This window comes from Sinocyclocheilus grahami, unplaced genomic scaffold (genome assembly GCF_001515645.1).
Source record: "Sinocyclocheilus grahami isolate Dianchi unplaced genomic scaffold, SAMN03320097.WGS_v1.1 scaffold2041.1, whole genome shotgun sequence".
Lineage (NCBI taxonomy): Eukaryota > Metazoa > Chordata > Actinopteri > Cypriniformes > Cyprinidae > Sinocyclocheilus > Sinocyclocheilus grahami.
This window is the reverse complement of record NW_015507220.1, coordinates 135,272-149,800: the sequence shown is the minus strand read 5'-3', so window position 1 is coordinate 149,800 and position 14,529 is coordinate 135,272. Positions and strand designations below refer to the sequence as shown.

At 39.0% G+C, this 14,529-nt stretch overlaps 1 long non-coding RNA gene across 1 annotated transcript; it reads left to right on the top strand.

The window, feature by feature from the left end:
• Window positions 1-4,620: 4,620 nt before the first annotated feature.
• Window positions 4,621-12,800, top strand: LOC107573816 (uncharacterized). Its single transcript, XR_001607574.1, has 3 exons — window positions 4,621-4,631; window positions 11,812-11,817; window positions 12,603-12,800. It is a non-coding gene; the product is annotated as an uncharacterized lncRNA (long non-coding RNA).
• Window positions 12,801-14,529: the final 1,729 nt, after the last annotated feature.

Sequence of the window (14,529 nt, the reverse complement as noted above, 5' to 3'; positions counted from 1 at the left end):
AGACATGTTTTTATGTTTACGCAGTAAAAACGCATAAAAAGACAGTATAAGTCATTATAATCAGTAATTATGTCCCCACTGGATGCAACAAATGCCTCATTTGTAATGGGTTTTATTGGTTTTGTCTTGTCCTGCTGGGAGATGGCATCACAGTATGTTAAGGGGCATAACATTTCCGTCACACGCTTGAGGTATTCGGCCAATCACAATGCACTGGATAGCTGGCCAATCACGGCACACCTCGCTTTTTCAGAATAGCGGGGCATAGAGGAGAAACAATAATGTACATTATATGGAAAATAATGTTTTTTTTTAACCTTAAACCGCATAAACACATTGCATTACACCAAATACACAAAATAATGTTCTTTTTAGCAACGTCATATGACCCCTTTAACTGTAAGCAACACGAGCATACGCAAAACAAAGGCAACAATATGATGTTTGTTATCATTTTTTTTATTTAGCCCACTTTTCTTTTCTTTTTTTACCGCTTAGGTAATAACGTTGACTTCAAAATAAGTTGTCTATGACCAAAAATGTAAGAAGATATGTTTTCAGTGGACTTTTAAAATTTGCTTTGCATGATAAAACAAAATATACAGTTACAGTATATAACTGTGTTTTTTTTTTCCTTTTGATTGAGTTGGTTTTGCATCAAACACAATGTGATTTTCGGCAATCGAGATCTGACAGCAACAGCACATTTTTCCGCTTGGGGGAGCGCTTAGCGAACAGCTTACCTCGCACATGAAATCAGCCGCAGACCAGCAAATCCTGACGAATGAGTCATAGCAACAGAGTGGAGACAAGAAAGCTGCGGAGAATCCGCTCGCCTGGAAGAAACCGCAACTGGTAGATTTAAAGAAAATTACTGCCGTTTGGCAAATAAATCATTGTATGTACTTCCTAACTCTTTAAGTTACATTTCAACTGTAAGGGACCAACTTATAATCATGTTTATATGAATTATCCCGTGAACTTATTCTCTCAAATGGCCTGGGTATGCGGAGCATTCGCAGCTTATATGGATGGAACGCCACTGATCATACCTATGCTGATGTGCATTTTTTGCAGTGTTTCAAATATATATATAAAAAATAAAACACTACTCAAAATATCAAATAAAGACCAAATGTGATAGTTCAAGTATTACCAATTTGTTTTTTTTTAAATCAGTTCTTGTTAATTCATGACCAAAACATACATACATGTATTTATACATACATACATGTATACTTTTTGTGATTTTTTATTTTATTTTAATTATTAATAACATTATATTCCGCTTATATGCTCAATACTTTTAAAGAGAGAGAGAGAGAGAGAGAGAGAGAGATTATCATCACACACCAGAGATGGGTTAAAAAGAGAAAGAGAGTTTTAGGATTTTTCAATAAAACAATGTGAATCTCTAAAGTCAACCTTACACAACATGCAGTGAAGTAGGCAAAGATAGAGAGGTAACACTAATTAAATTGTAATTGCATATATTATAGTATATACATTGCATAAATCCCAGTCTGTTCTAAAAGGTGGGCAACCTCTCCTACCTTTTACACCACTATATTTTACTCAAAGCTACATTTTACTAGATATGTTTGTAATATAATCTGTAATGAAAAAGTGCATTAAATAGAAGTGTTTTCATCAGGGAAGACTTCTTCAGAAGAAAGAAATTACACACAAATGCACCAGGTCTCGTTGCGGCGATGCAGCTGTCTTGGCGAGTAAACTGCTACTAGCTGCTTCCACAATGGACTGGAACAAAGAATGTAGTAAGTCAATCTAATAAGCAGAAATCGGTCTTTGAATATTGATTAATGAACAAAATTTTAGTCTGTTCCTCCAAAAGCAATGATATACTTCAGAAGACTTGAAATATAGTGCACAAGTGAGCTGGGTTACTTATGATGTTGTTATTATATATATACTGTATATATATATATATTTTTTTTTTATTTTATTTTATTTTTTTTTTGGCCTTTAGGAGCGTGAAAGCTTGGGTCACTATAAGAGCAACTTCGAATTTTGTCAAACCAACTGTATTGTGAAGGTAAATTGAACAATTTAATATTGAGGGGGGAAAAGGATGACATTGCCTATGTGTGTGTGTGTGTGATTCCTGTGACCCTACAAAGGATGAGCACAGGGATATGAAGTAACTAATAACAAATACCAAGTAGTTTTTATCAGATATTGTAGTTTGGTTTGGTTTTCCCTCTTCTCCATCTCTCCAAACAAATATGGCACAGGTCTGCAGTCATGATGTTTTGATCATGACACAGTCATTTGATTTGCTGAAAGTCACCACTGAGAAGATTCTCAGCAAATGACTTAAATTCCAATCAGACATGTTCACTTCAAACTATCACTGTATGGAAGATTCTTTAAAAAAAAAAATTGTGTTTGGGAGACTAAATTATGACAGTAAAAATGTCCATCCATCCAGTTTCCAAAACACTTGTCCTCTGTAGGAAGATAATGGAATCTATTCCAGCATCTCAGACTGTAGGCAGGGAAACACCTGGACAGATGGCCAGTCCATCACAGGGCTAACAAACAGTCAAACAGGCAATTTAGTGTCTCCAATCTGGATTGTGAGGAAAACTGGAGAACCCAGAGGAAACCCATGCCAACACAGAGGCTGCATCTGAAATCACATACTTTCCTACAGTATATAGTAGGGCAAAAAACAGAATATGCCGAAGTATGTCTGAATTCGCAATACTCATAAAACCTAACCAGACTGAACCTCACTGAAAATATGTATGTTTCTGCAAAACTCAAAAAACGTACCTATATGTATGAATCACTGCAGTTTCCATTTGAAATGAGCACTAGAATCAGTAAAATTCAGACAACTTTTATTACTTTTTACACAAATTATGATTTACAGGGCCAAAGTTTCAATTAAGAAAGCCGGTCCCACTTTATATTGTGGCCCTAATACCTGTGTACTTACATAGTAACTAGATGTGTACATAGTACACATTGGTACATAGTATCTACAGCTGTAATGTTTGTGTAACTACACATATGTAACAACCCACTGAATGGTATGTGTAAATACAAATGTGTAACAGGACATTGGCAACAACACGTTTTGGTAAAGAAAGTGCAAATGTGTAACAGGACTAACAGCACTTGTTGGTAAAGAATGTGTTACACTTTATATTAAGTAAACCATTCCTATGGATTTACCATGTAATTACTCTGGTGTTACACAGCAGCGGCCAGTAAGTTAGGCTTTACATATAAATTGTGGATGGTGTCCAAAATGTTACACTTTATATTAAGTAAACCATTCCTATGGATTTACCATGTAATTACTCTGGTGTTACACAGCAGCGGCCAGTAAGTTAGGCTTTACATATAAATTGTGGATGGTGTCCAAAATGTTACACTTTATATTAAGTGGACAGTTACCATGTAAGTACACTGGTATTACAGTGGTGCACCAACTCCACCAACTTGAGATCCAACTCCTCCCACTTTACATACCCCTAAACCTACCCATCTCCACCCCCTGGATCAAATTCTTCCAATTAATCTTATACATATTATTGTTACAATGTGTAGTTATATATGTCCTGTTACACATTTGTACTTACACAAACCATTCGGAGGGCGAAACTAATTCAATCAGGAGACAACAAAGCTTTCTTTGTATCAGAACTGGAAGGTTCGTTCACAACATATAGAAACCACGATGTCTTGTGACCACCAATGGATGGAACTATTATATCCAAACAGAAAAAAGGACAGTAATTTAATCAAGCCCTCAGGCCTGCAAGCACAGGATCTATGCATGACTGTCACATGTCTTGTGACCACCTGCTTCATGCCCTGTCTGAAACCCTTACAAACTTCTCTTACAACAAAAGAAACAGGACCTTGCATGACGATTTTTAAAAGACAATCGTTTAAACTCATAAGTAGTGAAAATGTATCCACTGTATGTGTTATGCCGTTTATATATATGCTTGATGTGTTTCATGTAATCGGTGCAACTTTAATCAGTTTATCTCTGCTATCAACGAGAGTAACGTCTGTTCTTCCGCAACAGACAACAAAACTTTTTGGTTGTTAGGAAAAGGTGCGCTCGTTCAAAACGGTCGCGTTCGATCCTTCGCTGGCTGTGCTGATTTAAATCTAGCAGTTCTTTGGGTTTGTGTCACAAGTTCAGTGACGCAGGTAGTGACATTTAAGAGACTTTATAGAAGTATTAACAACTTGTATAGGGGTCCTCATGTGATGAATTGAAGCCTCTTGTTAATGTATGCACGCTCCGCCTTGCAAGAAGCCGATTGGAAGATCGCGCTGTAGGTTGGACGTATGCCACGGATCAAAAACCCCACTGTAACTCAGATTCAATTGCTTCTCGCTGTTTACTCTCTCGAGTGAAGGCTTTTGCCGCTTGCTCTCCCGAACGCAGGCTCTTCGCCACTTGCTTTCTCAAGCAAGGCCTTGTCGCCGTGTGGAAGGCACTCTAACTTGTGCTCACAAGCTGAACCATCAGGCGATCAACCATCTAAGAACTCAAACACTTCAGTTGAAGCTCCGTAACTCAGCAGAACGCAAAGTCTTGCTAAAGCAGACTCTCTCTCAGAAGAACCAGAGGCTCTTCCGTAACCCGGCAAGCAACCAATCCAACGAGGGCTTCCCCAAAAGGATGTCATCCAAACGTCATTCCGGCGCCAGATCAACAGCCAATCAGCCATGGAATCCCCTCCAGTAGCCACGAGGAACGACTCAGCTTTTCAGCTGTCATCCAAAGCAAAACGCAAGTACAAACAAAATTTTCTATCTGCTGAACTGACGCTGGTGAATTGAGTTAAGCAGTAAAGATAAGAAAATATCTGCTTTGTGAATTCTCTCAGGCTGAATTTAAAACCACTCGTGAAAACGAGTTAGAACTTTGAAACTTCATGCAACTCCGTTAACTCACTTCTGAACTGTATATATATGTGTGTGTGTGTGTGTGTGTATTTTAGCTTAGTTTTAATGTAATCTAGAATAGCTAATAAAATTTGTGTTTCATTTATAAAGAATCATTGTCTGGTGTCATATAACTTTAAAGACAAAACCTTTGCCAAAGATCACGTTACCTCTCTAAGAGCTTACAAATTATCATAATTGTATTAACCTGTGACCAGGGAAAATTCATATAGTCAAATTGGTAATATACACTGACATTAACGTCTCGCTGGCCGAGTAGCTGATAGAGTGTAAACTATCAAATTTGAAATCAGTTTTAATCAGGTGGACCTTGAATTTTCAGAATCGAGTTCTTTCAAAACCCTGAATGAATTAATAATAATTAATTCTCTAAAATTAAGTAATCAAGACATTACATAATATAAAGTGGGACCAGAATTTTCGACCAATATTATTTTATGACCTCAAAACAATTTTAACACACTGCAAGATTTGAAAACTGAAACTTTTGAATGTTAGATTCACATATACAGCTTAATTTGTATAGGTTTTCTAACACAGTAGGTTTGCTCGGTAGCTCACGCGGTACGGCGTTGCACTAGTGAGGTGAAGTGATTCGAATCCTTTGAAACTATGGTTCGACTATACAGCTCAAACCCGTGTACAAGGAAGTTAAAATATCACGGTTGCACTGTTTTTATATCACTTTTGCATTTGTTAAGGGTTCGTGTAGGTTAAGGATTGGGTTTGGTGTTACTGGGTCTGTTATTTCCCAAAATGATAGAGACCTTTTAGCGACACTCCCTGGACATTTGAATTCTGAACCGCTGCAATATGTGCCTGTACCAATGTAATAAAACCACCACTCTCTGGACATTTCACTGCCGCGAAACATGCAATAATATCAGTGTTGCAGAAACTTCACCACGAGCATGCATTTCCAATGAGATTTTAAAGTGTGCATACGATGGACACTTTACTATCCCATGAGACCACAATAAAGGATTTGTGAATGGCAGTGAAGCGATGTAACTAGCGCTGGTAGGTCACATGATGATGACGAATGTAGTGCATCCAGATTGCATTCATACTATATAGCCTATAGAGCATACTTTTTAGCGGTTGTGAAGTAATTACTTATTTAAAATAAGTACCTACTCAAGAGAGTATGTGATTTTGAACTCAGCAAGGGAGAACATGCAAACTCTCCACCTTGAACCAAAAACCTTCTTGCTGTGAGGTGACAGTGCTATAAAAATAGTTTTTAATTAAATTATACTAATTGTTGCATTAACTATTCATTTAATGTACAATTTGACAAAGACAAGCAATATTGTTTACACACTTGATGCCATATATTTACTTTTTAATCGCTTTGTGATTGATAGATAATTGAACTAGATGATGTATGGGTTTGTTATCAGGTCTGTGTGTGGGGGAATGGGTTTCTCGGTGGCGGCATGATTGCAGCAGTAATGTATTAAGCGTCTCTCTGTGTGTTTCTCCAGATAAGACCAGCATTCTCTGACTCTTTATGGCTCACCAGGTTTCGTGTTATCTACCGCAGATTCACTCACACAGAACCGACACCAAGTGCCAGACTTGTTTCCAGTATTCCAGTGCTGGGATGTCAGTGACAGCTTATTTAATGCAGATAAGCTGCTGTCTGAGGGAAACAGGGAGGACTGGCCTCGAAAAGAGGTGGGAGAGGGAGGTGGAAATAGCTGCAGGGGTGAGTGAGAATAGGAGGCAATATTCTTCATCAACATGGTCTGCTGGCACAAAAGCAGATGATTTGAAGTATGCACATGAGTGAGGATGAGATGCAATGCTTTTTATCATCATAGTAAACTGGATGCTATCTGATATGAAGGACTCTTTAATGTGTCTATTATGGGAATGCCATCTTTTCCTTGCAGTGACATTATGGATCCGATACAACAGATGTGATCTCATTTTACTATATATGATGAAACCGATGACTGTGTCCAAGTGTACTAAATGGAGTTTATTAGCAAGTCATCAGAATGTTTTCACACATTTCTGTTTAATTAAAATTTGCCCAGTGTCTCCACAAAAGTTCTCTTTGATCATTAAATAGTTATTCGCTCAGGGTAAATGATTGCATGCATTGTATATTACAATCTCATAAAAAAGTACAAAACTGTCACTGAGGTATTACCCTTTCAAAAGGTACTAATATGTACCATTTAAGGGAAAATAAGGCGCAAAGATGGACCTTTTAGCTTTTGTACCTTAGGTACCACATGTTAGGATTATGAACTTTAGTATTGTCTTTTTCTGTTACGGCTGCCTGTTCCTGTTTTTCCTTATATGGTTTTGTTCCTGTTTGGTTTAGCTCTTTAGTTAATTTGCTCGTTAGTCATTATTAGTTAACTTCCATCACCTGTTTGCCCCTTGCCATCTGCCCTATTTAAAGTCTCCTTTCTCTTTAGTTTACCGTCGGTGATTGTTTCGTGTTACATGTTTTACTGTTACCCAGAGTTATTGCCATCCCTGTATTTGTGTGGATTAAAATTAGAGACTTTCTTTGTGGATATTCTTTGTCTTCATCGCCTTCCTTGGAGTTCCGTAACACCACATCAGCGACAGTGTTAATTACTCACCCTCATGTTGTTCCAAACTCGTAAGACCTTCGTTCATCTTCAGAACACAAATTAAGATATTTTTGATGAAATCCGAGAGCTTTCTGACCCTGCATAGATAACAAGGGAACTACCACGTTCAAGGCCCAGAAACTTAGTAAGGACATTGTTAAACTAATCCACGTGACATCAGTGGATACTTTTTGTGCACAAAGAAAGCAAAAATAACAACTTTATTCATCAATTTATTCTCTTCAAGTCAGTCTCTTCCACCATTCACGAGAGTACCATGACACATGCGTGTGGTGCTGCTGACGCAGGAGGTGACGTTCTGACATAGAACATGCATGCACTGAGCCTTGTGTACAAGCAGAGGAATGCACATGCATGTGTTGTGGTACTCTCGTGAATGGCGGCGGAGACTGACTGTTGTTTTTTTGAGTAATTAATGACAGAATTTTAACTATCCCTTTTACAATAATTACCACTGATGGTTTACATTAAAACCTCATCTCATATACAGACTATAATTTGCTATAGTTTCAGCTCCTTGTTTTATTTCAAACAGGTAAAAGTGCCTTTTCACCTGTAGTAAAAAAGGCAGGGCTGAGCATCTATTCTCAAATTCCCAGAGCAAATAGTGTGAAAGCTTCTTGATCAGAATGTTAACATTGATGATGTTTGTATGAATGTTGAATGTTAACATTGAGATGAGATGTACTACAGACTTGATCTTGATTAATAAGCTGTGATGCAAAAATACTGAACCAATGTAAAACTTGTTTGAGAGTGAATGCAAAAGTAATGTGGAACATGAGTTAGTAAATATTGATTAGCTTTGTCCACAGTCACTCTATAACTTCGAAATCACTCTTAACTGCATCAGTCTAACTTGCATAGAAGACAATTTGGCAAAGGTAGCAGATGTAGTGGGTCAGACACATCATTTGTATGCCTCTCAATCGACATCCTCAGCAGGTTGTCTACGGTCTGTTACTCAATGCTAGCAGAGCCCCTGTGAGAACACTGAGATACTCTCCCTACTGCATTAAAGACTACGACTACAGAGCTGTGAAAAAGTTCTGCATTTCTGAGTTTGTGCAAAGTTTTATCATTGTATGTTGTCAGATTTTATTGTGGATTGTGATTTTAGCTATATAGAGCTGGAATACTCGGTAAAATGTAAAATTGACGCACAAGTTTGGTGCGTATGCAATCTTCAAGTGTGAAAAAGTCGTTACCCCAGCAAATTAGAGTTAATTGTGATCGGTTGTTTTTGATATCTTAGGTTAGCAAGTAGCCCTTATTTGATCTGGCCCTGCCCAATATAAATCAGACTTTGGCCTCTACAATCAGTGTGGACTTGATGTACCTGATTTTAAAATTGCTGTGCAGTTTTGTTACAAATGAAGGAAAGTACACAATCACAGCAGGTGGAATAGCTTGGAATATGTGGTAATCGTCCAAGGAATTGCTGTCCAGTTAAAAGCAAGGCACAAAATTATCCAGAAAATTACCTCAGTGCAACATCTAAAGGTCTTCATGCCTCTCTTACCTAGACTAAGGTCAGAGTCCATGACTCTACCATCAGAAAAGCATTGGGATCCATGATAGAGTAGAAAAATATAAACATTTTCTTACCACTGATCTGGGGAAGGAAAAAAATTTAAATGAATCCAAACAATGATGTTCATAAAATTAATGTAATATCAGCAGTCAAGCACAATGGAAGATTCTGTGATGGCCTAGATGCTGTGTCACTAAAGAAACTATGAATTCTGTATCAGAGAATTCTCCAGGAGAATATCAGACCATCTGTTCACGAACTGAAGCTGAAGTGCAGTTGGATCATGTACAAAGACAATGATCCAAAACATACAAGCAAGTTGCCTCAGAATTGATTTAAACCCATTTTGAAATGCTGCAGTATGACCAAAAACATACAAGTGGTCAAAAGCCTACAAGTATCTTTAAGACGAAGCAGTTCTGCGAGGAGAATCTTCTCAATAGTGGTGTAAATAACTGTAGGAAGTCTTTTGGTTACAGTTATTTCTGATGAAGATTTAACCAGTCAGTGACTCAATTTTTCAGGTGGTTGCAATGAGTGTTATATGTGGACAGTAAAGTTATGTAGTTAAATAGCTGTGGACAGTAAAAAGTATTTTTACTTTGTTAAAATACTAAGGGATACTTCACAACAACAAAAAAAGAAAAAGGAAATTCTGTCATAATTTACTCACCCTCGAGTTGTTCCCAACCTGTATGATTTTCTTTCTTCTTCTATGCATATATTTATATTGAAGCATGTTTGTAACCAAATAGTTGCTGATAACTACATTCATATTATTATTTTTTCCTCTACACAATGGAAGTCAAGGGCTACAGGCCACATTCTTCAAAATATTGTATTATATGTATAGAAAGAAACTACAGAATGTAAGTATAGAAAGTCATACAAGTAGAAGTGGAAAGATGGACATTTGTACAGGGACAAGTTGTAGTTTAGCAAAATAGCAGGGTGAACAAACTCCTAAACAGATTTGGCATTTAACTTGTTCTGCACAGTTTGTTTCTGCACAGTTTGTGAATGATACATTAAATGTTTTTTTGATGCATCACCATGTATCATTCTTTTTCACCTTGGACCCATTGGATAGGACAGTGGGGGGAAAAAACAGAAAGCAAGTGGGAGAGGTGAAAAGGACCAGGGATTTAAACTCAGGTTACTTAAGGTTCAACTGCACCATATGTCGGAGTGCTGCCCACAAGGCTATGGCTGTTAAATTTCACAGTTGAATCTTTTATCTGGTGGATGATAAATCTAGTGGGAAAAAATGCAATACATTAGAAGAACCTGAGTCATATATAGAGACATGAATACAATATAGACTTGGGGGTGGACTTTTTTTACTTGATTCAGTGTTCAAATGGTAAAAAGCCCCTAGAAATGCTTTTGCAACCACCCAGAACACCCCAGAAACCACATAACAATGCACTAAAAACCACTTAGAACACCTGAGCAGCATTAGAAACCCTTTTAGACTCTGTGACATGTATTGTGTGGCTTGTTGGAGAGAGGTGTGCTATTACTTTTCTGAGCATTTAGACTTATGGTTTTTACTTGGCAAACAACAGAAGGAGGAAAAAGAATCCTTTGAATTATATTTAAAGAGAGACCCAAGCCATCTACAGAGACCACACTATCAGAGACTTGGGAGGGCAAAAGTTTAAACAGCAAAAAACCCTAGAAATTATCTTGCAACCAGAAACCATATATACTGTATATACAGTATATATGTCTATATGACTATTATATATATATGTTATATATATATATATAATAGTCAAAGTCTACCTTTGCATTGATAATTCCACCAAAGACATGTTTTGTGCTCAAATATTTATGTTTGATCTTGGCACAGGTGTTTCATCAAGCCAAATACCCATTACGCTAAAATGCAGACTCATAAAGACTATCTTTATGGAGACTGAGAGGGCACAGAATAGGACTGTCCACAGCAGACAGAGTCTTGTGTGTATAGAGACTCTGTCCCCACACCGCAGGCTACCTTTCATTACCTGCTAGTGGGATGAGAGACTGCCTCCTACATTGTGTTTAATAGTTTTCATGGAGAATGAAAATAGCCTTCAGGCTCCCAAAGCATATTGCAGTCTGAACCCTAACCTTTCTGTTGCCATGGCAACTTCTGCAAGTGTTTGTGCCACCCAATTATCTACCATATTTGGAGGAGGGCTCTGGGATACCTGCTGGCTCTGACCTATTAGGCTATAGTGTCAGCGACAGACATCTGGACTGTGTCAGCAGACATTTTCTGTACTAAAGGTGTGTAAAGTCCCCTTTAAGAATGGTAAAAGAGATGATAGGTAAAAAAAATGAATAAGCACAATAAGCCACTGTTGTATGGGGATTTCACAGCATGACCTTGTGAGATTATATGAATACTCCTACATCTGGACTGTGTCAGCAGACATTTTCTGTACTAAAGGTGTGTAAAGTCCCCTTTAAGAATGGTAAAAGAGATGATAGGTAAAAAAATGAATAAGCACAATAAGCCACTGTTGTATGGGGATTTCACAGCATGACCTTGTGAGATTATATGAATACTCCCAGAGTGGAGTGAGAGACTGCATGTGAGGTGTGAAAAGCAGACAGACACAAACCCATTGAGGAGAACGCATGTGCGATAAATACATCCTCTGTTCACCACTAACAAGCTACTAGATCAAAAGATTTGTGCTTGAGGATTTGGTTGTCCCTCCATTACACTGCCCTTCCTTCTCAGCAGTGTCCTTCCACCTTTTCATCTATCTTTTGACAAACTACTCCATGGAAGTCAATGGAGTGTGAGGTGCAAGCTTCACACATGTAGATACCTCAGGATGTTGTTGAGGAAAAAGTTCAGTGTGAATGGAAGTGCTTTGCAGTTTTGCAGCCACTTGCATCTACCATTGTGACATCTCTTTCTAGCAACTCAGAACTTCATTGAGGACTGCTTCGGTGATTTATGAGAATGACAACATGTGGTGTGTGAAGATTTCAGCCCAGTATGGATACATTGAAACATTTGTAGACGTGACTGCAGTGTTGTAATTGTACTGCTATTAGTAACATTCTAATTAGGGTTTGTTCTAAAGCTGTATTGTATGAGATTGCAACCAATTCAGCTTCAACCACTTAACATATAGATGCCATTCATAGCATGATTGTTAAAAAAAGTACAATAATATTAAATACAATAATATTAAGACTACAGTTTGTCATTGCATAGAATTTAGTGCAAGGTCCTGAAAAACACTGGTGTAGCATAGCGGTTAAAGAATTCAAATGTGAACTAAACCTAAGGCATATCTAGAGACAAGAAAATAGAAACTCGGGTGTGAACCGTCTTGTCTTAATCCAGTACTCAAATGGCAAGAACAACCTAGAAAAACGATAAGAAAAATACACAGAGAGAGCTTAAGATGCTGCAACTGAAAAAAACACCAACAAATTAAGAAAAAATCAGTTTGACAACACATTGTATTGTATTGTAGCCCTTTATTGTCACTGGTCACAGGTACCAGCGAAATTAGCCATCCACCTGTCCATACATACAATATGACAAGGGGGTAGACAGGACAGGAGGACAGGGAATTTAAGAAAGAAATACAGCATAACATGAGGGAGGGGAGGAGATAAAAAAACAGACCCCAGACTATGCTCCTATGGGGAGCACAGTGTGGGAACAGGAACAAAAACACCTCAGCAACATAAGCACATCAATACAGCGTGAGACACACGACTTGCAACAGGGTAGGGGGAGAGGGGGGTGGAGGTAACCCAGCACAGGCAAGCAGCCATCCGGTCCTGCAGCCATTCTCGGCGCTGATCGCAGACCCGCTTGTCAGACTGGCGGAACAAAGCGGCGAAGGCGAGGGATGGGGGGGTCGGGGGGGTGAATGCATATATTTATATATGTACGTGGGTGAGTATGTATGTATGTAAAAGTTCTTGTATGTGTAGGCCTGGAGAGTCGCTACTCCTGGCATCAATCTAGGTGCCTCAGTCCGCAGGATTGTCATAGCGATACACAGCAAGTTGCCATGGAGGCAGCCTTGATCAGGTCCCAGACAGAGTCAACAATCAGCATGTGTCAGAGGAATTGGGGGAAGGAACACAAGAGCGTGGTTGGTAAATGTCAGGAGTTGGGGGAAGGAACACAAGAGCGTCTCACTGCAGTGCTCTCTCGGGGGAGTAGTTGTTCCAACAGCGGCCTTGGCTGAGGCCAATGCTGGTTGAGGGGAGCCGAAAGCAGATACGATTGGAATTGTTTGGTCTTGGGGCAAGTAGCCGCATTCCAGTTTACACGACTACTCTCTTTGTCCATTCTGGTCTCCGAATCGATCCATTTGCCTTTGTGAGGCATTGGTTCGTTTTCTGAATTTCTCGATAAACCAGGGCAATACCTAATCCAATCAGCATAAGACCTGTTATCATGGTTCCGAATAGGTAGATATCTTCAATGTCCTCCACGGAAAGAGCCGCTAGACACACGACCCACCACCTTTCCCACGTGACCATCGTGTAGCCAGCTGCGAACGTTCCGTCAGGGCAGTCAGGTTCTCCCGAACCCAAAAGATGGTGTCAATTGTGTTGAGAGACCAGTTGATCAAATCCATGATTTTTTAGTCTGGAGAGCAGTACGGAGAGAGTCTCTCAAAATCAAGACAGTAGACAAGACAAGAGGAGCAAATGCAGGGAAGGTAACGGGGAGGAGAGGGAGAGAAAATGCGACCGCCTTCGCTGAGAGCGAAACGAGATACTCGTGCTGCAAATACTCACAATGCAATCAAATACAGAAACGCACTGAAAATAGCACAGACCACAACAGAATGTTTAAAGGGGACCCCAACAAGTGATGAACCTGCCAGGGACATGCTTACTGTTCAGTGTCTACTAGTCAGTGCTGTCAATTATCATAAAGGTGAGTCATCCTGATTGCAGGATTCCTTATGCCTTAGCCTAAATAATCTGAGAAAATACACAATTAAGCTGGCTAACTTACTTTCAGAACTTGTTACGGTCCTCTAAAACATTTCCATTGTGGTATGTGCTATTTGCAGCACATTTCTGTATTTGGTTGCATTGTGAGGATTTGCAGCATGTGTGGTCAAAATGATGATGTTTTCTTAATTTGCTGGTGTTTTTCTATTTGCATGTGATTTATTCAGTTGCAGCTTGTTGAGCTCTCTTGGCCACCCTATAGAAATCCTCTCGGAACCCCCAGAAACCATGCACTAAACCAGGGCTGTCCAAACTCAGTTCTGGAGGGTCACTGTCCTGCAGAGTTTATAGCTCCAACTTGCCCAAAAACACCTGACTGGAAGTTTCTTGTATGCCTGGAGCTAAACTCTACAAGACAGTAGCCCTCCAGGAGCAGGATTGGACACCCCTGCACTAAACAATACAGAAACAATACAC